At 43.5% G+C, this 24,175-nt stretch overlaps 1 protein-coding gene and 1 long non-coding RNA gene across 20 annotated transcripts in view; both read left to right on the forward strand.

Moving 5' to 3' along the window:
- Nucleotides 1-24,175, forward strand: part of LOC144322134 (uncharacterized) — a 162,846-nt gene that overhangs the window by 43,096 nt on the left and 95,575 nt on the right. For 5 of the 19 annotated variants that reach the window (XR_013387703.1, XR_013387706.1, XR_013387708.1 and 2 more), the window contains exon 1: nt 19,131-19,291. The exons of 2 other annotated variants lie outside the window; for them this stretch is intronic. The gene's annotated coding sequence lies outside the window, so the exon portion shown is untranslated. Of the gene's footprint in view, nt 1-19,128; nt 19,292-24,175 lie in introns of those variants that run through there. 12 more of the 19 variants (XR_013387697.1, XR_013387713.1, XR_013387702.1 and 9 more) reach the window with 6 other exon arrangements.
- Nucleotides 17,378-18,270, forward strand: LOC144321618 (uncharacterized). The gene is made up of 2 exons (XR_013387218.1): nt 17,378-17,502; nt 18,016-18,270. It is a non-coding gene; the product is annotated as an uncharacterized LOC144321618 (long non-coding RNA).

The raw sequence follows: 24,175 nt of genomic DNA on the forward strand, positions 1-24,175 counted from the left end.
TAAATTAAAAACAAAAACCAAAACCAAAACAAACCAACAACAACAAAAAAAGAGCACTGCACTTTACCCAGCCCTGGGGCCAGCTTGGGCCCGGTACTTCAGGTTCCTCGAGCTGTCTCCTTAAGTCTCATCAGCATCCCATCAGGCGGTGAAAGTGCCTGACAGTGCCGGTGTTAGCGATAGAAAGTGAAGCTCAGCAAGATTAGGCAACCTGCTGGAGCATGAACAAGTGGAGAAACAGCCGGGGCGTGGGGGGCCAAGGGCCAAACAGATAATGCTCTGATAACAGGCATTTCTTTGGCTGTGTTGTCCCTCTTTGCTATACACAGCTTGTAGTCAACAGTTGAGGCAGCTGATACTCGCGATCCTTTTCCTACAATCAAAAAACTCAAAGAACCGAAAGGACCTTGGCTAGAAGGGACTTTGAGGTTTAACTGTGGCACTGCTCCAATCACAGGAGAACAGATTGGAATATTATTAAGGCATAAAAAGTTATGTTTCTAAAGGCTGCAGACACAGTGCAGCATGGTGGTAAAGGGCAGGGCTTTGGAGTTAGACAGCCGGGTGGGAACTCCAGTTCTGCTACTTGCCTGCTCTGTGATCCTTCAGGATCCCCAGCTGCAAATAAGGATAATAATAATACTCACCTCCTAGGCCTGCTGTGAGGATTAATGCTTGCTTGTGAGGCACTTAGAACAGTTTCTGGTGCAGAGTAAAGGCTATGTGGGTGTTCATGAAATATAAATAATATAATAATATAATATAAATAAATATAAACATTGAATGCCATTGGAAAATGCTTTTAAGTAATTTTAGGTGAGAACTGTGGGATGTAAAAATTATGTATGTTATGCTTCTAATTATATATATAGATATATACACATGCATACATATATGCATTTAAAGAAATGTTAATAATGATTATGCTATGAAAATTTAGATGGTTTCTATTGTCTTCTTTATATTCTGTATTCCCTCTATTTTGAACAATGAGTATGAATTACTTTATAATTAAATAAATCCTATTGAAGAATGTAAAACAAAGACTGCTCTTTCATGCCAGGATCCAGCCCTCCCATCCCTCACTCTCCTTAAAGGGTGGGTTCTAAATGATGAGAAGTGTATGCCTCTGAAAGGTTGGGGGTTCTTGATTGGAAACATCAGAGGCTTCGTATCTAGATCTGAGTGTAAAGGTCCTAATGGTTAGGAGGGTTTGGGAATTGGGCAGTTGGTCTTCTTCAGGTTAGTGTGTCTAGCGAGAAACACTAGGTGGGGCCTGCCTTCTCCAGGATCTCATCTTCCTGAAAGACCTGTCTCCTACAGAAATGCTGTATCCATGGAGATGGTAGATACTCTTGGTTGAATTTACCTTGGGTACTCGCTTTCCAGAAACATGAACATTTAACATTTAACATCTTCACTGCCATTGCCTGACTTCCTTGCCTGAAAGACATACCTTTGGAAGTGGCAATGAATTTGCACTTGAAAATTTGTCCTAAGTTTGGCGCCAATGGAAAGTCTCGGATTGAGACTCTTCTGCATGGTCTTGACTGCTCCTTGGGAATGCTGATTTTACCATAGCACCAGAAGTGAACAGAGAAAAATCTGTGTTGTGACAGAAGGTGCAAGTTTTGGGAGGTGGACACCTGGCCTGGAACAGTATTGTCAAAGAGAAGTTGGCCATTTGAAGCCAGCGTTTCACAAATTAGCATATTATTTTGGGATTTCAGATTAAGTTTAAGAAACATGTATTGAATACCTAAAATGAGCTAGGTTGTCTCCTAAGTAATGTCATTGCAGAGAGCTGTGAGAATAATTTCAGCCCTAGGGGAGAGAAAAAAATCTGGCCTTTTAGCAAGTGTAGGTTGGTTCAGCCTCACATGTTGTTAAGTTAAGGCCCAGACCTGTGTCTGGACTGAGACCTGTTGTTTGTGCTGGCTCCCACTCTACCAGCATTACATTTTTATTCCACATAAAATGCCCACGTTTTCAGTTCTGAGGGTGATTGTCTGAGCTATAGATCCATCTTGACAAATCTGGGGAATATGTTAATTTGGGTTACACTCAAAGTTAATGTGAGACCCTAGAAATGATAAGTTGCTAAGATCTGACTTTGTTATTCAATTCTTCGTTTAAAATATTTAAGGGACACCTGGGTGACTCAGTTGTTTAGGTATCTGACTCTTGGTTTTGGCTCAGGTCATGATCTCAGAGTTATGGGATTGAGCTCTGTGTTGGGCTCTGCACCCAGCATGGAGTCTGCTTGGGATTCTCTCCCTCCTCTCCTCTAGTGCTACACCCCCCCCCCCAAAATAAAATCTTTAAGGTATTTGAGAAACATTTATCTGCAGACAAACTATGTGATTTTTTTAATCCTCTAAATAGACAAATGACACCACTGCCCCATGTGCAGAGCACTTAGCACTTCAGGGTCACCAGGTGGCCACCTGTGTTCTATGGCAGGTTCTTTGCATCCTCACCATGCCTGTGACCCAGCAGCAGTGTCAGAGTGGTTTAACAGGTTAGAAGCCAAGCCTTGGAGAAGTTAAATGGCTTGGCTGAGGGTCCTATCTAATGAGTGGCAGACCCTGAACTGTAGGTCAGCTCTTTTTGACTCCCAAACACCCAGGGTTCCACTGTCTTCCCTGCTATATAGGTCATGTTCTCTCTCAGGGCAAGTGAAACTTCACTGAGGTGTATACTCAACACAGGATGGTTAAGGGAGTTCCTTGGAAGAATAACATCACCATCCAGGGTGGCTTTGTTTATGTGGTCTCTGAACAAACTTCCCCAGACATAAAGGAGAGATTTTCCAGGCCTGGAGAAGCTGCCTTAATGTGTATTTGGTTTGCTTTTATAGTTCAGAGGAACAATAAAATAGATGAAATTACCACTGTGGCTCGTGAGAGAGTGAATTAGAATTCCTTGCTGGTGAAGTCCAAAATTCTTTTCAGTTCTCCCATGTTTCCTGGTCTCCTGCCCTGACAATGTGTCCTGCCTTGACCACTCCCATACTTGGCCTAGACCCCAGGACCTCTAAGTGTCCACCGAGTCAGCTAGTCTGTTTCTCTTTTACCCTCTGGCTGCCTTCAAAGCTGCTACTTATCAGAAGCTCAGGTTCCTGTGTTCACTATTTTCAATGGTTTGGGTTAGGATGTTCTCCAATGCCTTTCCTTCCCTTGTTTTCTTGCACAATAGCGCTTGAATTATCCATGGGGAAGAAGTGAACTTCAAAGGTCAAACTTAACTGTAACCTACTTAATTACATTCTGATAAATCTGTAAATATAGCTAATCTCCCGTCAAAGGAGACCAACTCATTTCCAAGCAGGCATGCATATGTCCATGCATGTACCTGTCTGTACGTGTGCTCCCTCATCCATGGACCCAGCCATCCTTCCGTCCATCATCCACCCATTCACGGACTTTGAGTCCCTGCTCATGCCAGGTCTCATGTCAAGAGGTAGAGCATAATAGTGATGAAGACAGCCCTGATTCTCACTTCTAGGAGGAAAGACCCACCCCCTGCCACACCACAGAATGAGATATGCTATGATCGCAGAAATACAGGTTACATTACATATTCTGTTACCTTTGGAAGAGGAATATACAAGCATCTCTGAGTGTATATGTTTCCCTGCTTATATAATGAAATAAGTTAAACCCATTGGAAATTGTATTAGATCAAAAGAACAATTTCTTTAGCTCAGGATTTCTTACTGAATAGTGACTTGTTAGTTTCTAGTGGATGCTCATCTTGTGACTTCAAAAAGGGCCCTTTTCTACTTTGATCATTATGTAAGTCAGTGATAGCAGACAGTGGAGAAAGGATGTGGAATTGGTTTATTCACTGGACTGTAGTCAGGGAATTCGAGTCCAACTCCCATCTCTGTCTCTAACTTCTGTGGGATCTTGGCCATTCCTTTACTTACCATGTCTCTGTCTTTGCTTTTAATGGGGGATTATACTTGTTTTTATAAAACAAGTTCACAAAAGTACTATGTGGATGTGAAATGCTTGGGAATAGTTTTATAAATACCAGGCAGTGGAGGATGTGGAGCTGGGGGAGTCCTTTGGAAGATGAGCCAAGCTCAGAGATGTGTTCAGGGCCGTTAGAAACAGCAGACTTGTTGCCATAGTTAGGGTGAAATATGCCAGGTTTGCTTGGAACAGTCCTGGTTTGTACCTGAAATCCTGGCATAGGTATTAAGGGTACCCTTTTATTTTTATGACTATCTTGGTTTGGAAGCGAAGTCTTAAGGCTTCTTTATCCATAGAGGATGTAAACCAAGTGGAGCACTGACGTCTGTCTAAATGACAAAGTTCTGCTATTATCTTTTAGGCTCATCTAATGGTGGTGGTCAGACTCTGTCTAAGACCAACCATGAAAATCAGTGCTTGATTCAAGTCAGAAGGGAGCCAGCTGCTGTCTAGGGCAATGGCTCTTTTCTCACCAGGAGGGAGAACTCTGCAGTTGGCCTGGAATATCTGCAAATGGGCCACCTAGTGAGGCAGTTCCCAGAAAACCTGGCCCATTTGAGGAAGAGCAGATTTCCACTTGGGTGCATGTACCCCTTCTCCCCTCTCTGATCTTGGCTATGCAGCTACAGGGCACATGCTGAAGCATGCAGGTCTGTGATGACAGGAGGTGCAGCATGTGAGGGGACTGCTCCATGGTGGATAGCAAACTGATCAATGGAAGTGGGTGGGCTAGGTCAGAGGTGGAGGGTGCTCTCTTCTCCCCAGGCTGGCTACACAAGTATGAGAGGAAATTCCTGGGTTTTCCTGGTACCCCAAATCCCTGGCAGCTTTCATATGTAAAGAAGATAGTTTGTGTCCTTTCAGGCACTAGGAGTTTGAAGGATTTCGTCCCCTTATCTGTGGATATTTGTAGAGTTAGGATCCTACTTGAAAACAAGGACTGGGGATGCCTGGGTGGCTCAGTGGTTGAGTGTCTGCCTTTGGCTCAGGGCGTGATCCTGGAGTACTGGGATGGAGTCCCACATCGGGCTTCCTGCATGGAGCTTCTCCCTCTGCCTATGTCTCTGCTTCCCTCTTTTTCTCTGTGTCTCTCATGAATAAATAAATAAAATCTTTAAAAAAAAAAAAAAAAAAAACAAGGACTGGCATTTGGAAGCTGAGATTTGATCAGTACAAATTGGCATTTTCTACAGGTAGAAAAGGCATGGTTCTTGAATCACCGTGAGTTGTAATTTTGTTCTGTCACTCACCCATTCTGTGGCCTCAGACGAGTTGTACTTCCTCTCCAAACCTCTCCAAACTTCCTGTTTTCTCATCAGTAAATTGGGGTTAATTCTTATCTCCATGATCTCATACTGCCTCATCTATCCCTCACACAGGAAACAAAGGAGCTCTGTAAAGTCACAATGTTACTTTATTTTCTTACCCAGTATACACAGAGCACCTGTCATGGGCAGTGTGTGGTGGGCACCAGGAGAGTGACAGTGTTGGAGCGGTTGTAGTCTTGGCACCTCATGGAGGTGCCATTTCATGGGAAGAGACACATGGTGAACCAGTGAATGAATGGGCAAATAAAGTAGTTAAATACCCCGTTAAATGGTATGAAGAAAACATACAAGGTTCTGAGAGAAGACTATATCTGGGTGGGGCTGGAAGGTATATCTTAGATAAGGTGACCCAAGAGGGCATGTTGCTGAGGGTGACCTTTTAGGTGAGACCTCAGCCTGTGGGGAAACTGCTGTGTAAAGTTGCAGAAATCTGTTCTAGGCAGAGGGACATACAGAGAGTCCCTTTGCCCCTCCTGTACATGGTTTATAAATTACCTTTCCTTGCAAGGATTGGGGGAGGGAGTCTGAGCCAATATTGGGTTAAGAATTAACTCCATCTCCAAGATAGACGATTTGATGGAAAAAGCAAGATGCAGAACAAGGTATCTAACTTACTATCATCTGTTTAATAGGGTGTGTATTTATTCATGTATGCTTGTACATTTGCAGAAATCTCTAGAAGAGTACGCTAAAAATTGGTGGTTGTGCCTGAGATGGGAGATTGGGGGTAAAAGAGAGACTTGTATCTACTTGTACTGTTTAATTTTTGTTTTAGGCACATGCATATATTAGTTTTCAATGCAAAAACCCAGTTGTTTAAAAATATCTATGCTTACTTAAAGGAAATGTTTGTAGACCATTTGGCAATAAAAGTAAGAATGGTATATGAGGAGAGAGAGATGTGGAATCTTCCGGTGCCAGAAAAACAAGCCAGGTTTGGGACTGATGATGGGCCTGGGCCGGCTCCAGCCTGGAGGGCCCAGGAGAGGGAGGTGACCAGCCCCAGGCATCCATTCCCACAGGCTCAGACCATTCTCTGTGGATGTCACTGCATGTGGCAGGGGTGCCTGTTTCCTTTCTCTGACATTCCTACCTGAAGGGACTGTTTCTTTGAGCCTGAAAATTGCAGCCCCAACCCTCATGCATTTACTGACTCTTACTGTTATCATTCGTGTGCATATTCGGTTCTCTTTCAGGATTATGTCCCCTGAGAGTTGCTAGCATACATAGAGCTTCATACAGTGTCAGTACTTTAGTAAGCATAGAAGATATATACATAACAAGATTCAGTTGCCCCAATAGATTTTTTTTTTAATCATTCCTGCTCCATGCTCTTTCCATGGTAGGAAGACCACTGATAACAATAACTTTCATCATGTAACTTTCATCATAGGATGAAATCTTACAATCATTTTATAGAAAGCCTCTTGATTGATTGTAGAATGAGATGTTTAAGTTAATTTTCTGTTTTACTGGGATCCCTGGGTGGCGCAGCAATTTGGCACCTGCCTTTGGCCCAGGGCGCGATCCTGGAGACCCGGGATCAAATCCCACGTCGGGCTCCTGGTGCATGGAGCCTGCTTCTCCCTCTGCCTGTGTCTCTGCCTCTCTCTCTCTCTCTGTGTGTGACTATCATAAATAAATAAACATTTTTAAAAAATTAAAAAAAAATTTCTGTTTTACTGTTTGCTTTACTCCCATTTTATTATTGAAGTTCTTAAAGCATGTTTATGTTTACTTTCTTGCCTATAAAGGTAATAATGCTTCCTACTTGAAATCCACTCTGCTCTGGAGCTGAGCTGACAAACACTGAATACAGGGAGAAGTTTAATAACAGACAAAATGGCCCAAGGTTTATTTGTAATAATACTCTAACTCATAAAGAAATTGCTTTCTCAGAGCTTATTCTCATTTTATATATAGCTTTAAGAAGTAGAGTTTTCTAATTTAGACATCTTCAAAAATTTATGGTAAAGGGGAATAGTTAGAGATGCATGCCTTGACATCAGCGGAAAATGACAACTTCATAGCACAGAAAAGAAACATAAAAAGCAGAGCCCTGATTTTAAGAAACATAGCATCAGGTGAAATATTCTTATAGAGGCAAGAACCTTTGTGTGCCCCAAAACATTAAAGTAATGGATATGCAATCAGTGATTCTGAATCTTCAAGACAAATTATGCTCTGAATCTTTCATTTAAAGAAGACAAGTCAAAATAAAATAAATAAATAAAGAAGACAAGTCAATAAATTTTAGAAAGATTTTTATCAGAAATAATTAACATTTAAAAATGCTATGATGTGAAGAATGTTTAACAGGATGAAGAATATTTGTCTAAACTAAAATCCAACTTTGTAGAAAATAAGGAAACAGTAGAGACATACTCATTAAAACCAGCAATATGATAAGAATGGCCTCTCCTACCTGACATTTAATATTGCTCATTCAATAAGATATGGAACCAGAAAACAAAAGGTATAGTTATTGAAGAGAAGAAACAAAGTGATCATTATTTTAAAATTGTATAATTACCTTCCTAGAAAACTTAAGAGCATTAAGAGATGTATTATTAGCATTAATAAGAATTCAGTAAGATGTCCAGGCTGCATAGATACTTTGTATGCTGTAGTTTTCCCAAGTATTAACAATAACTAGCAGAAAAAGTTTTTAGTGCAAAATATCTTATTTTAATTTTTTAAGCATATAAAGTATCTAGGAATGAGCAAGCAATATATTGAACCTTAGTACATCACTCAGAGTAATAATTAAAGATGGATTGAATCAATGGAGAAGTATACCATGTTCATGAATTGGAAGACTTGGTACTTTGTAGGTATGTGAGACACTGCTTCATGAAGACTATGTGAAACAGCTTATAGTTAAATTGCCCTGATTCAAGCACCTGCTTTACTACTTACTGAATATGTAGTCCTAGCCAAATTACTAAATATTTCTGGGCCTAAGTTTTCTCATCTCTAAAATGGTGACAATAATAACAATTTCCTCATAAGATTGTTGTGAGTTGTTACATTGCAAGCGTGTAGAGCGGTGCCTGGTACATAGGAATGGTTCAATAAATATGAGCTATTATTTTATACTAATCCCTCTAAATTAAGTTTTCAATTTATGAGAATATCAAACAAAAATCTAAAAGATGTTAGACCCAAGTGGATATAGGAATTTCATTTATTATTCAGTATTTCACAACAATTGGTAAGGAAGAGTTATTCATTCAATAAATAAGCTGGGGCAATCACCCATTACCAAAAATGTTAACCTCTTACTCTGTATCAATGTTTTCTGAGTATGGCAGCAGCCATCAGAATTCCTCAGAGCACTCTTAAAATGCAGATTGTTTTTAGAGGGTTGGGGAGGGGCAGAGGGAGAGGGTGAGAGAAAAAAATCTCATGCAGGCTCTATGCCCAGTACGGAGCCTGACATGGGGCTTGACTGAGATCATGACCTGAACCCAAATCAAAGGTCACATGCTTAACTAATGAGCCATCCAGGCGTCCCTTAAAATGCAGATTTTTAAGCTTTACACTGAGCTTCACATTAAATGTGGGGACCACTATCATATACCACACATCAAAATACATTCCAGATAAACTACTGGGATAAATGTCAACATTGCCATCTAAAGCCAGAAGACAGGATGAAGAGATATTTACATTATCTTCCATATTTTCAATATAAGATCTTTTACAGTTCAGTAAGAAAAATAGAAATGCACAAGAGTTAAAAGGGCAAAGTACATGAATAACCAAACCATAATAGCAAAAGGGAAAAGGCCAATAAGCATATGGAAAAACGCCAAACTTCACTAACACTCAAAAAATGCACATTAAAACAACCTATCATTTTTCATATTTCAGGAGAGAGAGTACATTAAAAATTATAAGATCCAGTGATGTTTAAGGATGCAGTGAAATGGGCATTTTGATATTCAGGTGAGGGTGGGGATGCTAAAGCAGCTTTCTGAAATGCTTTGTGTGGAAAGCCTGAAAAATATCTATACCTAGGGGCCAACCTATTCATTTTCCATGAATTTATCTTGGAGGAGAATCAGAGATTCATATACAGACTTATGTATGCAGGTATCTGACATAGTATTATTTTAATAGAAAAAATTGGAAACAGCTGAAATATCCAAACAATATGGTAACAGTTAACTCAATCATGGCCCATCCATGAGACGAATACTCTGTGGTCATTAGAAGTCATTTTTTGAAGGATCCTGTCATTAAATTACTTGAGAAAATGCTTATAATGTATTAAATGAAAACATCAGGATATAGGCTATATATAGAATGATTCTTTTTTTTTAATTTAAAATAATCACAGACCTAGATAAAAGATGGGAATAAGGAAAGAAACTATGCCAACATGTTAATGGTGCTTACATCTGGGTGGTTGGATTTGAGCAATTTTTATGTTCTTTGTACTTTTCAGATTTTCCAGTTTTGTGCAGTGCACACGTATTTGTAATGAGAAAAAATGTTAGTTGAAATATAATCAAACAGGTGAGACTGGATGAGAGATTTTGAAAATGAGTTGTATCTTAAAGATGGTAATGAAACGATGGTGGTCCTGGATTTAATAGAATAAATCGATGAAGCAGGATGGATACATCAGAATCTGAATGCTTTGGAGAGGCAGCATAGCATGAGGGTAGACAGGCAGGCTGCGGGCAGAGTGTATGGGGCCCTGCAGGGTGCCACAGCTTCTCAGAGAGACTGAACTCCCTTGGAGTAACCCCCCATCCTGTCAACTACCCTCACCAGGTGCAAATGAAGTTGGCATCCTAGAGGATTCACTGCAGTATAGTTGGTGCATCCAAAGAGGCTGCTTGGGCATGTGTGTCCAGTACTCTCATTTTATTTAATTTTAAAAAAGATTTTATTTATTTTAAAAAGAGAGAGAGTGTGTGTACATGCAGGGGGAGGGACAGAGGGAGAGAGAAAGAGAGAGACTCTCAAGCAGACTCCAGACTGAGTACAAAGCCTGATGTGGGGCTCGGTCAGGACCTGAGCCAACACCAAGAGTCGGACACTTAACGAACTGAGCCACCCAGGCACTCCCCAATTCTCCTTTTGACTCTGCTACTTTGGAAGGAAAAGATCTCTGGTATAAAGAGTTTACTCTTGGGAAGCCCCGAGGTTGCCAATACAGTTCTCGGGCTGAGCTTTCTCTCCTCTTACTCCCATCTTGCATCCAGCCTAGCCTCAGGACCTTGGCTGCTTGCTGGCCTTGAACAGTGGATGGGACATTCTGGAGACAAGTGTTTCCCCACGGGCATGGTACTCAAGGCCTGAGAGAGCATAGTGACACCTGAGGGCACCAGTATGGTTGGGAAGGTCAGTCTCAGGTAGGTTTGGAGGAGCAGCATAGGTATGGAAGCCCTTTACACTGGCTGTGAACTCCTGCTATGGGAACTCAGAGAAGCTGCATGACCCTGGGTGTAACCATGTCCCTTCACTTCAGTGGTCAGCCTCAGGCTCCCTCTTTATAAGTAAGTTCCTTATCGGTAATAAGTACCTTGAGGGGCCATGTGAGCCTTAAGTAGGCAAATGTATGCAAAGCATTTCTCTCGGTGCACAATGCAGAGGTGCTCCGTAAATCACAGTCATAATGACTTTGGCCTTTCTGTGTCCCCTCAGCTAGGCAGCATGCGGTGCATGTGCCAGGTGCTGATAAAATGCCCCTGGAATCTGTGCAATAAGACTTCAGGGGCTGCAGGCTATCATTATTACTGTTGCTGCTGCAGTTGTTGCTCTGGCCTCTGCCCCTGGGCACTTTGTGAGGAGGTTCACTCCAGGCCCTCACCTACAACAGGGCCTGCAGCTCTTAGGTCTTTGTGAGAACAGGCTTCCTGCTGGGTCTCTTGTCTGCCCAGCTGCTCAGGGGATGGAAAGCAAGTGGGTGGGAGCCTGAGTGGGTGTGGTTATTCCCTGAAATGAGTACAAAGCCTGGCTTTGCCCTCTGTCTTCCGCTTTCCAGTGTTTGCAAACTCTGCTCACAGTAACCTCCTTAACTGGGCCCTTGGGAGCAGGGTCAGTGAGTCACCCCAGAAGCCTGGGAGCCGGGCACTGTAACCGCTGTGCCAGGTCCCTGATCAGGTGGAGCAGAAGTGTTGACATTTTGGTCTGCAGCGTCAAAAGACAGGCATAGCAGACAGAGGCCACCCCCAAGGTGGCCATGCTCATGACCTGAGTGGGAAACAAAAAGGTTTTAAGCAGGTTTTTGGAAATGTTAGTCATTTTGTGTTTGGTTTAGTAGATATTAGGAAAAATAAATGCATTGAATGAGAAAAGCTAAGTTGGAATAAAAGAGTCATTTTAATGTTATGAAGAAAAAGATAAAATTAATAACACAGATGGTAAATGGATGATGGCAAAAATTGTGAACATGGTGGGGATAAACTTTTGAGAAATGCTATTCCAGGGAAACTGAAATTCCATACTATCTTTTGTCAAGTGAGTAGGCCCTATTGATTCATTCATTTTTTGTGGGTTATCTTAAATGAATAGCGGCAAGGAAGAGGATCCTTTAAATTTGGCCAAACCTAAGGGAGGCTTTATCAGAAGTTACCAACTTGGTGCTTGTTTGAAGCTTGTTTGAGTCTGTAGATACATGGAAAACACAGAATGCATTTTTGGCTGCTATGGTTGGCTTAGAATTTTCTTGGCTGGATCAGATAATAGAGGAGATTTCTGTTCCTTTTATGTCTGTGGCTAACAGGTCAGATATGTGGAACAGAATTATCCACCCAAATCAGGTGGGGAAGTATGGCTGATGACACGTTCCTGAGCCCTGTCCCTGCTGAGTTCCCTGTCCATTGAGGGTGAAGAACCTGGGTAGGTGAGGGTGAGACAGGAAGTGGTGGTTGACCTGGTCCTTGAAGGGAAGATGGGGAGGAGCCTTATGGGAGGAGGAGAGTCATGGGCAAAGGTACAGAGACTGTCAACCTAAAACGACCCAGGCTATAGTCAGGAAGATTAAAGAGCCATGAGAGCCAGGTGAGGGGAGTGTGGTAGGGACAGTAGGAGATAAGGCTTATGGGGCTGTGTCAACTGGACCCAGGAGACCACAATTCCCTCCTGAGAGAGAAACTTGTTTCTAGGGCATTACCTGGGTTCTGGTTGATCAGGGTCCTTCTTACCCAGCTTAGGTGGCTGCTTACCCTAAGACTTGGTAGGACATTATGAGGCCCTCCAGAATGGGGGCCCTGACAGGTACTGCCCATCCCTTCCATCTCAACTGGGACATTCTGCTCAGGTTTAGTTCCCTGTCAGTGTGCATCTGATCCCAAGATGTCTGATGGCAGATGGGCATTTGAAGGCCTTTTGGGGTGCCCCCAGGTAGACTAGGGGAAAAGTGTCATTGAGGGGAAGGCAAGAATATGAGAGACAGATCTCTCCAGACTCCCTGTCTTTCCTGAGCTGACTGTAACAACTGCCTGGCAGGTAACCATCAAAGTCTCATGGGTCAGCCTTTACATCCTGGTGAGGGGCAGGGGCTGCCAGACTCTGAACATGTGTCTGGTTCAGTAACACTCCCCTGACCATCAAGAGGGTGGATCTTCCCTGGCCCCAACAATGGCTTTGTCTATTTGAGCTGAGCTGCCACCCCTGACCTTCGAGTTTCTAACTCCTCATCTCTTTTGGGCTTAGACACAACCTCAGGGTCCCCCAAGGTCAATGGTAGACCCTAAAAACAAGGGTAAACCTTGATGTAGAAAACTTCAAGAAAGTTGAAATGGGATGGGAATAAGACTACTTGGAATTGTAAGGCTGAACTTCAGGATCCAGGGTTTACCTGCCCTTGTCAGTCCTTCTCCATTTCTCTGATGAAAGTTTGGACAAGATGGGTGGTACTGAGTTTATTTAACATGTCAGATTCCTGAGACATATACTTGAGTATAAACAAAGCTTTTAAATCCCCAGCTGTTTCTCTGCAAAGTGGGATTTCTTCCATATTTTCCTGTAAACATTCATGAGCACATGAGCTCTGCTTAAATGTCAGAGTTGGTTCTTCTTGGCATTACTGGTCCCTGGCTTCTAGATTTTGACATGTGTTTGCAGTGAACAGTGGCTTTTCAATGTTAGAATATTGGGCCCTTAAGCCAAGCATTGCCTTATCAAGGGGAAAGCTAAGGTCAATTTTAAGAAGAACTTTGGGAAAATGCCCAGAGAGTTCCAGCATGTGCAAGAATATATGTGTGAGTATGCGTGTATGCATGTGTATGTGTGTGTGTTTCTGCAGAGCAGGCTTCCTAATTCCTAACCTCTTGTGGGTCAAACCTCTGGTGGTTCTTATCAGAATGAGTTAGAGGGTGGTGGCCAAATCATGCTGTAGAGGCATCCTAAAGCCCTGAGAGGCCAGGTCAACCATATGGTCCTGAGAGAGTTGACTTTATGGGCCCACTGGGATGGGGACTCCTTGCAAATTGGGTGAGGGAGCTGGGCAGTTCTGAGTTCCCCTGGGCCCATTACCAAGCTTGGGTGATTCCCTTTGTCTGTACTGCCCCTAATCCTGACTGGCCAGGCCAGACCTGCTTGCCAGGGCTCTTTGATCAGGGATTGATCAAGGTCCAGCCAACCTCTCTCCCTGGCTTGGTTTGTTGTCCTCTTGGAGCAGACTCAGAGAAGTAGCCCCCATTGATGGCCTGGTTTGGCATGGCCATGAAAGGAACATAGGCAGAAAGGAGAACTCAGAACCATGGCAGAGGAGGGGACAGATGCTTGTTAGGGATAAAGCAAAAGAAGAAAGCTCTTGGACCATTGCTCTCAGATCCATTTCACCCGCTGCTCCAGCTGGCATCACAGGAGCAGCCAGGTGCTCAGGTGGCATTTCCAGGCTCCCTTACCTTCTGGCTTCAGGCTGTGTTTGGCCAATGGGAGGCACCAGTGGAAGGCTGGAGGGCAAGAAAGAGGCAGAAGCCAGGGTATGTCTCTTGCTGTCTGTTTAGGGCAGTGCCTAGGGAAGTGGCTCATCTCCTCTGTGGTTACATTAGCCATAGACAGCCTGGCCCTCTGTGGTCTCAGTCTGACTGGCGGCCTTGGCTCCTGGGCTCTGGTAATGCTGTCTCTGTCTTATGACCCTCCAGCAGAGTCTAGCTATGGATGATGTTTAGATTGCCTCATTGTTCCCTGTCCTTGACCACTCTAACTTTCTTGTACTAAAACCCTCTATGAAAGTACTTCCTGTTTTTTTAACTAGTCCCTGGATGATTAAGGACTCTCTGTCCCTCTTCCTTGTTACTTACTCTTTCTTCCTTTTTCTGGCCGTCTCCATTTTGCTGAGGAGTCATCATCCAAAGAAGTGATATCATATGGGGAAGGGGAATGTCATCTGCCCCATACTTTCTTTTTGTCACTCTTGTCAGAGAGACCTGAAAAGTTATTCCTTTGCCCATGTTCTTCCTCTAACATTTATTAAGCACCTTTTTGCAGGAAGAAGACTCTATGCTGATGCTGGGGGTGGGAATTAGGGCCTGAAATGAAGAGGCAGGCCTACCTGCCAGAAGCCTGCTGCACACTGAGAATGTGGGGCTTACATACAAGAGAGGGTAACATGGAACACCACTCAAAGAGGGAAGTGCAAGGAGGTCTGGAGCATGGGAGACCTCCTATGGCACAAGGAATCAGGGAGGGCTTTCAAAAGGAGGTGGCATTTGGCTGGGTTTTGAAGGATGGGTAAGATGTATGGAGATGATTAGAGGGAGACATCCAGAGGTTAAAGGTAAAGTGTAAATCTTCTAATTCCTCTGAAGAACTGAAAAGCCCTCAATAGCCAATCTGTGCCTTAGTGAAGACTCCTCGTTCTTTCCATGGAGATACTGCAGCCACAGAGGGATTGATGCACACCCAGAGGAGCTTGAGGACAATCCCTAACATGTTTTAGACAAGTGTAGAATTTCCAAAGTGCCTCTTTAGGGTTAGGTTATCCTCTGTTGGAGAAGTCCACTTGGTATTTAGTTTGCTTTCCATATATCTGCTTGGAGAGAGAGCGCAAGGTAAATTGTTGGAGGGGAGGAGAATGAAAGAGTAGTAAAGTAAGGTTTGGGCCCCAGGGGTAACCTGGGAAGGACATCGCAATGGGTGTGGACTAGCTTAAGACAATCTGAGGGTACTAGGACCAAAGGGAGGTAAGATTGGACAGATTTAAATCAGTCATTGGTTGACAGTCCTTTGGGCTGTGAGTCTTGCATGAGACCTGTCTCAGAGGATGGATATCCCCTTACTGTTCCCAGGGATGTGGCAGAGGAGAGGTGGGTACATGTAGACAGAGAAAAACATAACCTCTCTCCCTCTTTCACTCCCTCCCACCATCCCTCTCTCCTACTTTGGAGGGTTGTCAGAGGCATCATTATGAGATAGAGGGTAGGGTCTAAAATATATCATGGATTTAATAATGGAGATTTGTGGGATTTCATCTTGCATGCCTCAGCCCCCTGAGGCCACCCCATGTCCAGATGAGCATATGTGTGAAGACAAGGATATATGTCTGCAGGCTGAGGCCAGGAGGCTGCAGCTGGTGCTAGGTTAATTTCCAAAATTAGGCTGTGGTCTGTTTTCATAAAATCCCCAATAATTATAACAACTGTTAAACTATGACTTTCCTAAGGGGGGTGGGGATATCATTATGTTTCCAGTTCTGCCTTGTGGACTATTGCACAGAAATTCAGCATTGGAGTGAACCTAAAGGGGCATTCAGTGCCAGAATCCCTGGTGTTATAGCCTCTTTAAAGGAGCCTTAGCTTAAAGAAAAAAACTTCCCTGCCTTTGGATATACAGCCAAACACCTGGGTTGGAATCCAACTGCATAAAACAGGCATAGAATGCAGGAATGCAGCACCTGTGGATAAGCTGTTGACTCAGAGGCTAGTGTGGTCTCTGAAGAGGAACTCTCCAGTGCCTCTCTCTGCTATCTGCCTCTGGGGGACAGCTGCCTATGGAGGGGATGGGGGTGATTGTCAGCTTGGTGTTATGGAAAGATCTGGGTTTTTGGAGTCAGTTGCATAGATCTGGCTTCTAATCCCAAGGGACACTGGACAGTGCAGAGTAGGGAGAGAGGAAGTAAGATCAAGAAGGAAAAGAAGCCAACAGAGGATCCAGTGAGTGGATTCAGTTACTCTGTGAGTGACTGAAGGTGCATCAGACTCAGGAACTCTGGGAGACAGTGCATAATGTGCTCAGAGTTATCACAGCCAAAGAGTGAGAGGGCTGGGGTACTGGTCCTACAACTTCCATCTATCAGGGGTTGAGGGCTGCTGTCGGTAGTGAGAGGTGTTGACTTCCTAGTACTCAGGTTTGCTCTGTACATGGGCTGAGCAGCCTCCACTGTCTGGAGAAAGCCCCCAGCACCAAGACTTTTAGGACTTTGTGGTTGGAAGCCATGCAGTTAACATGCTAATGGTGGAGGTGGTAGCTGCAAGGCACCAGCAGTGACTGTGGCAGGTACCCAGACCCCAGAGATTCATGATCTGATCATTTCATCCTCATGAACCTGCTGGGAACCTGCTGGGGTATTTATTCTTCCCCAGGACTTGAAAAAGATCATTCTCATGCCAGGAAATGAATGACTAGGGTAGAATATGGCAGGTGGTGAGAGTTTGGGGCTGGCATCCCACAGTCCCCTTTCTGCAGTGATCTTCCTGCCATTGAAGAGCTGTCTGGATCAGGTGGTGCTCTTATGTTTAGGCAGCTTTTGGACACATGGGCATGTAGCTTCCTCCCGTCTCTGCTGTAGTCCCATGAGGTCTCCAAGATTTCTTCTGTGGCTCTTTCTAATGTAAAATCTCTTCCATGGCCCTGAGAACTGAGCTTCTGACCCCATAGGAAAGTTTGGAGAATATTGTCACAGCCACGTTCCTCATCCTGGCATAATGAGACCAAGGCTCTAGTGAAGATCTCAGGGGGCCAAAGGGCCTCAGGGTGGAGCCAGTTGATGAAGTTTTAGACATTAAACATCTCTCCCCCTCCTGGGGCTGAGGGTGGAAGGGGATGGCTGAGCACCATTCTTATGCAACAATGCTTGGAGGTAGGACTGGCCCAAAGGGGGCGGTACCATCTCTGCCCTGCTGCCCTGCTTGCCCCAGAAGAAGGCCAAGATAGAAGATAGGGCTTGTGGGAGGATCCTGAACCCTTCCCTTCCTCACTGACTCTGGAGCTCAGCATGAAGCCTCTAGGTAGAAGCATGTGCGTTTTTCATTTGGAGAAATGAAAACAGTTTTGAGGCAGGATGATCAGAGGCCTGCCATGTGGACTGTAGGGTTTTCCAGGTGGAATTTGGGACATGATTTGGTTGAAAGAGTTTCCTCATGGAAATTGAGAGAGGAAAATAGACAGAAGAGTCTCAGCTCCCTTGTAGTGGGATTTCCATTCATGAGCTGACGAATTTCAGGGGAAGCGGGCTCAGGTTATGCTGTGACTTCTGTGTCCAAGGTATGGAGATGGAGCCGTGCCTTGTGCCTTTGAGATGCGTACAACCTTTCATCTCTACATGGTTCCCATCTGTTTGGCAGCTCAAGAATGGATCTGTATGACTGGCACTTAAATGGTTCTCATTTTAGAAAGATTTCAGGCTGACTTAATGCTCCAGGAGACCAAATTCAAAGGCAAAAACTCAAGGGTGACCCCCAAAATGCCTGATTTTCCAGACTAATTTGTCCTCCTTGACTTGTCTCCTCACCTCTCCTCAGATCAGCACAGCCATCAAACTCATTCTCATGTTGTGTAAAATGACAGCTGTAATCACAGATGAATGATATGGATCACTCTAGAGAGGAAAATCTGCTTGGAGGATGAGTCATTTAAAACATCTTGTGAGGTTGCTTTGAGCTTTATCTCCCATGCGAAGAACAGCCATATGATTTAAAGAGCTTCTCAATCCAATCATTAGTATTGATTTTAAATGGGCATTACTACTAATAATAATAAATATGACTTTTGAAATATCATGATCTCCTGTACCACCCATTTTTACAATTTTATAACATATCTTTTAAACAAAACTTTAAATAATTAATAGTCATAAACATGATTTTGTCATAAGGCAATTTTTCTGCCATAGGTTTGTCAGCTCTTCTTAAAAGGTAAACGTAAGAAAATCGGCCACTTTTATTAAATAAGATAGCAGAGTAACTTAACTCACAATTATAGTTCTATACTTTTAAGATTTTTTATTTATTTGAGAGAATGAGAGAGAGCATGAGTGGGGGCAGAGGGAGAGGGAGACACAGACTCCCTGCTGAGCAGGAAGCCAGATGTGGGGCTCAATCCCTGGACTCCCAGATCATCACCAGAGTGGAAGGCAGGCATTTAACCAACTGAACCACTCAGGCACCCCAGTTCTATGCATTTTTTTAATGTGTTGTCTGTCTGTCCTTCTCTTGGTTGTTAAGCAAAAACAGTAGCAAAATATTAAAGGCAAACAATGAAAATCAGAAAAAAAAATAAATGGGCATTACCTCTCATACGGTATTTTTGCTCTTTATCTAAACCACAGTCTGACTTTGAAGTCAGACCCAGGGAAGGGAGAGGTCTTTGAAATGATGCCAACCTTCTCCCTGCTATGATTTAGATGCCTTCTGCCTAGAAACAAGGGCCTACATGTTGTATTTCTTAAGATGCTCTCTACCTGTGTGGTTCTTGTCCCTCAAGGGTTATGATGAAAGACTAACCTGAGTGTGACATGTCTTGTGGTTGGATAGTCTTTTCCAGTGTCCTCTGGAGACCTGGTCCATGGGGACATCATGAGTTATCAGGGTGACCAGGTCACAGAAGGCCTCATATGTCATACTGTAATGTGTAGGCTTTTCCCTGAAGGCCATGGGGAGCTACTAAAAGGTTTCATGCAGGAAAGTGGCAAAGAAGCTTAGTGTCATAGAAGGATGGCTCAGGTTTCCGTGTGGTGGATGGATGACAGAAGAGAACCAAGGGGCATCGAGACTTCATGGGAGGCAGGTGTGTACCCAGGTGAGAGAAGACATTGTGGCTTGGACTTAAGCAGGGGTAGAGGGAGTGTAGAAGAGAGGCACATTCAAGAATATCTAGAAGATAGACTTTGAAGTCCATAGGGTGGACTGTGAGGTACAAGGAGGAAAAGTCTAGTTCCTGTCCTGGAAATAATGATGTACAAAGTCAGGGTTAACTTCGGCCTCTCATTCTTGGGAGCATGTTACCGAACACAAGGGTCTCTAAGCCACTGGGAGGGGAATCTTGTGAAAAAACAGAGAAGAGTCTGAGCAGAAAGAATAGTGGTAAGGAAATTCAAACCAATATTTTGAACTTTTTTTTAATCATCATTTCTCAGACAATGTCATTATCCTAATTTGAAAGAGAGCGATTCAATTCATTTTCTATTTGTGGTTGCCAGCTCCATGAATACTTGATGGTTTTGGATTACAAAGCTTCCAGCAGTGGCTCTCATGTGGTCAATAGAATGGAGGGCAAGGAGAGGCCTGCATTGAGGTATTGATAGGCTGTGTACCTCCTCATGTGTCTCCTGCTTCAATAGCATCTATTTTGAGCCAAGTTCTTTCTGAAGCTCTGGCAGGGTGAGAAAAATGAGCATTCTTCCTGCTTCCAGGGCTGGCTGTCAGAGTTCTGGAAATGATCTGTTGTGACAAACGGCAATGGCTTCAGGTTATGTGGGAGGATCGCAACCCTCAGATGGGTAATTATCTCTGTGGTTTAATGGTGATTGTGAGGGGTGGGGGAACTGATCCGAGTAATGGGAACATGACAGACTAGATGAAGTTAGGTTTTTTCTTTTTTGTTTTGTTTTGTTTGGGGCAGGGTTTCTTTAGGTTTCTTGTAAGACAGTGGGTTGTATTAATCAGAGACATGCCTATGAGAAAGATGAGTGGTCTGGAAGAACTTGGAGATGTGGCAAAACTTGTCACAGCCATGGGTATAGACTGGATTGTGCAGCCCTCACATTCATAATCCCCCAATGTGACTGCACTTGGAGATAGGGCTTTTAGGAGGTAATTAAGGTTAAATCAGGTCATAAGGGAGAGGTCCTATTCTTATACAGTTGGTGGCCTTAAAAGAAGAGGAAGAGTGGCAAAGAGAGTTCCCTCCATGCACACACACTGAGGAAAGGCCATGTGAGGACACAGCAAGAAGGTGGCCATCTGCAAGCCAGGAAGAGGGCTCTCACCAGAACCCAACCATGCTGCTACCCTGATCTCTAGCTTCCAACCTCCAGAACTGTGAAAAAATAAATTGCTGTTGCTTAAGCCACCCAATCTGTGGTGTTTTTTTAATGGCAGCCCAAGCAGACTGAGACAGACATGTAGATGTGAGGATGATTCAATCATAGTATTTATTTGAACAAAACGAATCAGCTCTCACGGTGCTAAGATTGGAATCGGCAATAAAAACTGATTCTCCTGGATTTAGATTTTTGTACAATGAAGTAGTGAGTATCTTGTTCAGTTTTGGAATCTGCATTAACATTGTGAGATCTAAAAAAAATTTTAAACTTAATTTAAGTCTGAAGTTGGCAAATGGCTGACATATTCCCCATATGACTTCTGAATTCTCTCAGGGAAAGTACACCCATTTCTCTCCAAGTTTGAGTTCTTTTCTGAGACCAAGTTAGAATTGGGGAAGGCCAAGTGCTTCATGCTATTTTTGTTTCTGTTCTGCGGAGGTACTTTGCCCATGACTGTCTTTTACTCAGTTCAATTTTCTCTTCAAGAACAAAGTAGGAAGGCAGGGCCAACTCTGTGACACCTGCATCATGAGGGAGTGCTGGATGTGCTTAGCCTGTGGGCTCTGCTGCCCCCTCATTAGGGATGTGGCTACCATTTCTGTTACCCTCTGGAGAGACATTGCTGGCATAGAGTCCAGTCTGCAACCCAGTGTACCTGCAAAGGCAAAGAACAAGAGAAGCAATAAAAAGAGAGAGAGAGATGGAATATCTTCTAGAGCTGATCTATGATCCAGTTATTGGTGATCCTAGCCAATGACCAATGATCATGGGACCGTGAGACTCCTGATTGAGCTAGATACCACAGAAGGACACTAAAGAAAGCGGAAGCTTGGGTTCTGCCATTAAGGAGTTCATGATCTCCTTGAAGAAACAAGACCCATAGGAAGCCAAGACAAGTCCACATAGGGATCTTCATGGGCTAACTTGCACTGGGGGAGTTTTTGAGAAGAGAAAGGAGTGATTTAGGGTTCAGTCCAGGATTGGTAGCATGCTTAATATCTGGGTCAGAGAAGGCCTTCTAGAGGAGATGGTCCTGTTTCAGTCCTCTGAAAGAGATGTAGTCTGAAAGACTCAAGGCTGAGAGTGGTTGCTCATTCAAGAGAATACTTTTTAAGTCACAACTGCAAGTCAGGCCTATGTTGTGTGTCATGGAAAGGAGAAAGCTAATGGCCACATGTGCCTGAGGGATTTCTCTGTCTGTTGGGGCTTTGAGGACCAAGAGAGCTGAAGGCAGATGAATTTCTTATTCATGGGAGGAAGCCAAGCATCCCATGCACTAAGTGCTGCCATTGCTGCAGCTTTTGTTTTGTGACAACTGCTAACTACCTTCATCTGTATCTCCTATGACTCCAGTAGCTGTCCTTCCCTCCTGGTGGCTCCATGTGACTCTGTAGCTCATGAGGATGGGATCCCTGGGGCAGACCTCAGAAAGCACACACTGTCTGCAGGAAAATGCTAGTGGCTGTGACCCTGCTCTTCAGCCTCTGCCTGTTCATGGAGTCCAGGGCTGCTCCACATCTATGGTGGAGCTTGGGAAAAACTCTCATGCTGTAAAGCAGGACATTATTCCAAGCAGGACTCTGAGCAGGCTTCCTGTCAAGTGATGAATCTGTGTAAATTGAGCTGGGATCTAGTGGTGTTAGTGTTGGGGAAGCAGACCTCTTGCTAAGTCCATAAAAGTTTAAACAGGTAAACGGGTGAGGTAACCAGGCCTGGGAACCTTGGTGATGGGGCCAACAATGATGACAAGCATCCTAAGTGTGAGGTCTCTTCAGATGGGACAAGAGATGCTTCAAATAACTTGGTGCTGGTGGAGGCCTGAAAGGTTATCTTGCCAACTATGTTTCTGTGCAGGATTTCATATATAAATATCCTCAATATCAGTCATTGGACCTTTAATCGGTGGTATGCTGATAAATGTTTAACAACTGGCTCTCTGGGGAAAATTTAAAAGTCTTGGTTTGTACTTAGTGTAAATATTCCCACCATGGCTGATTTCAAGCTATCAAGAACAACATCTTTGAACCCAAAGCTGGGAAGATACTTACAGTCAGCTTTCTCAAGGAAGTACAAGCCAGACCCTGCACATCATTGCCTTTAATGAAATACCTCTTGTGACAGGAAACTCATTACCTCTTGATGTTGCTTATTCCATTCATCTTTCCTTCTGTCTTGGGTCTTACAGATATCATCCTTTTGTGAGGCCAAAACAAATCCATCCTTAAGCAAATATTAGAAAATTATGTCAAACCCAAATCTGTTATTCTTTCATATTAACCAGTATACCCTCCCTACCCCACCAACTCTAATTTCTGGTTCCTATTTCTACAGATATTTAAGAAGCAAGCTGGATTTTAGGACTAGAGGTGAATGGTTCTAGTAAAGAATAATTGTTACTCACTGGTCTTGGATAACGACCTTCTGCTGACTTGCTGATTGTCCCCCTACAGGTTACCTCATATCTAGCACATTATGTTTCTAATTTATTTCATTCAACAAACACAATAGAGAATCTCTTTGGTGCCACGCCTTGTGCTGGGCACTGTAGGGAAGTAATGAATGAGACAGCCTCTTCTTTGAGGTGCTGAGTGTTCAATGAGAGAGAGAAACAGGTCAGTCAGTACTCTCAAGTGCTTTGTTCTGATGAGGGGCAGGAATGTGCTCTGGGGCTTTCCGGTTATAGAAAGGTCACTTTTGACTCGATGGTCAAAGAAGATGACATTAAATTTTAAGTCTCAATGGCAGTCATCTGTGAATTGCTGTAGGGCTTGTGGTTTGCTGTTTCTGGTGGAAACAGCATGTTTGCTGTTTGGTTTCCATGTTATGGAAAGGGATCAATTAGTATGGCTGACTTCTTTAGGGCAGAGAGCACTTTCCATGGGAAGCTTTGGGCAACTTCTGTCACACACATGTCTGTAGGAATCTTTCCATGTTTCAGTGACAGGAAATTTAACAGTGCCATTGTTAATCTGATCAATAGCTCAGCATGTGGAATGGAACAAACCCATAGTTCTCGTATTAGAAACATCCTCTGTAGCAACTGCACGCACAGTAGCCAATAGTCTAGATGTTGGACTCTGGTGCCAAGTTTCAACTTCCATTACCCTTGAGGTTGAGCAATACCATATTCACATACCAGGAAACATGTGGGCTGTTACTAGTCAAGCCAGACCATGTTGTACATCTCTTTTGAAGTGTGGTCTGCTTCCCATGGGATGGAGGAAGAATTTTCCAAGTTCTGTACTGCCTCAGTGTAGAGAGAAAGAGAGTGAGGAAGAGTGAGCATCCATTGGGACTAGGAGCGAAAAATAGGAAAGACAACTTTTAAGAGCCATCTCCTCTTAACAGACATAGTTACTCATGTATCTTTATTGACTGGCGATGTTTTCATGCCAAAGATCAGCCACGTGGATTTGGAGTTGATACAGGGTGAGTTGAACTGATCTCATCTCTGACCTTCAGAATTTGTAATTTATCATCAGTGTGGTCAACCCAAATAACCAAGAAGTAAACTTTCTATCACATGCTGGTTATGAGCTGGCAAAGTAACCAATACAACCCAAATGTTTGGCTTAGTTCTGCCCATATGAAACCATATCCTCCTGTTGGAGTTGAAACAGCAAAGAAAGCTATGTGAA

This window comes from Canis aureus, chromosome 10 (assembly GCF_053574225.1).
Source record: "Canis aureus isolate CA01 chromosome 10, VMU_Caureus_v.1.0, whole genome shotgun sequence".
Classification (NCBI taxonomy): domain Eukaryota; kingdom Metazoa; phylum Chordata; class Mammalia; order Carnivora; family Canidae; genus Canis; species Canis aureus.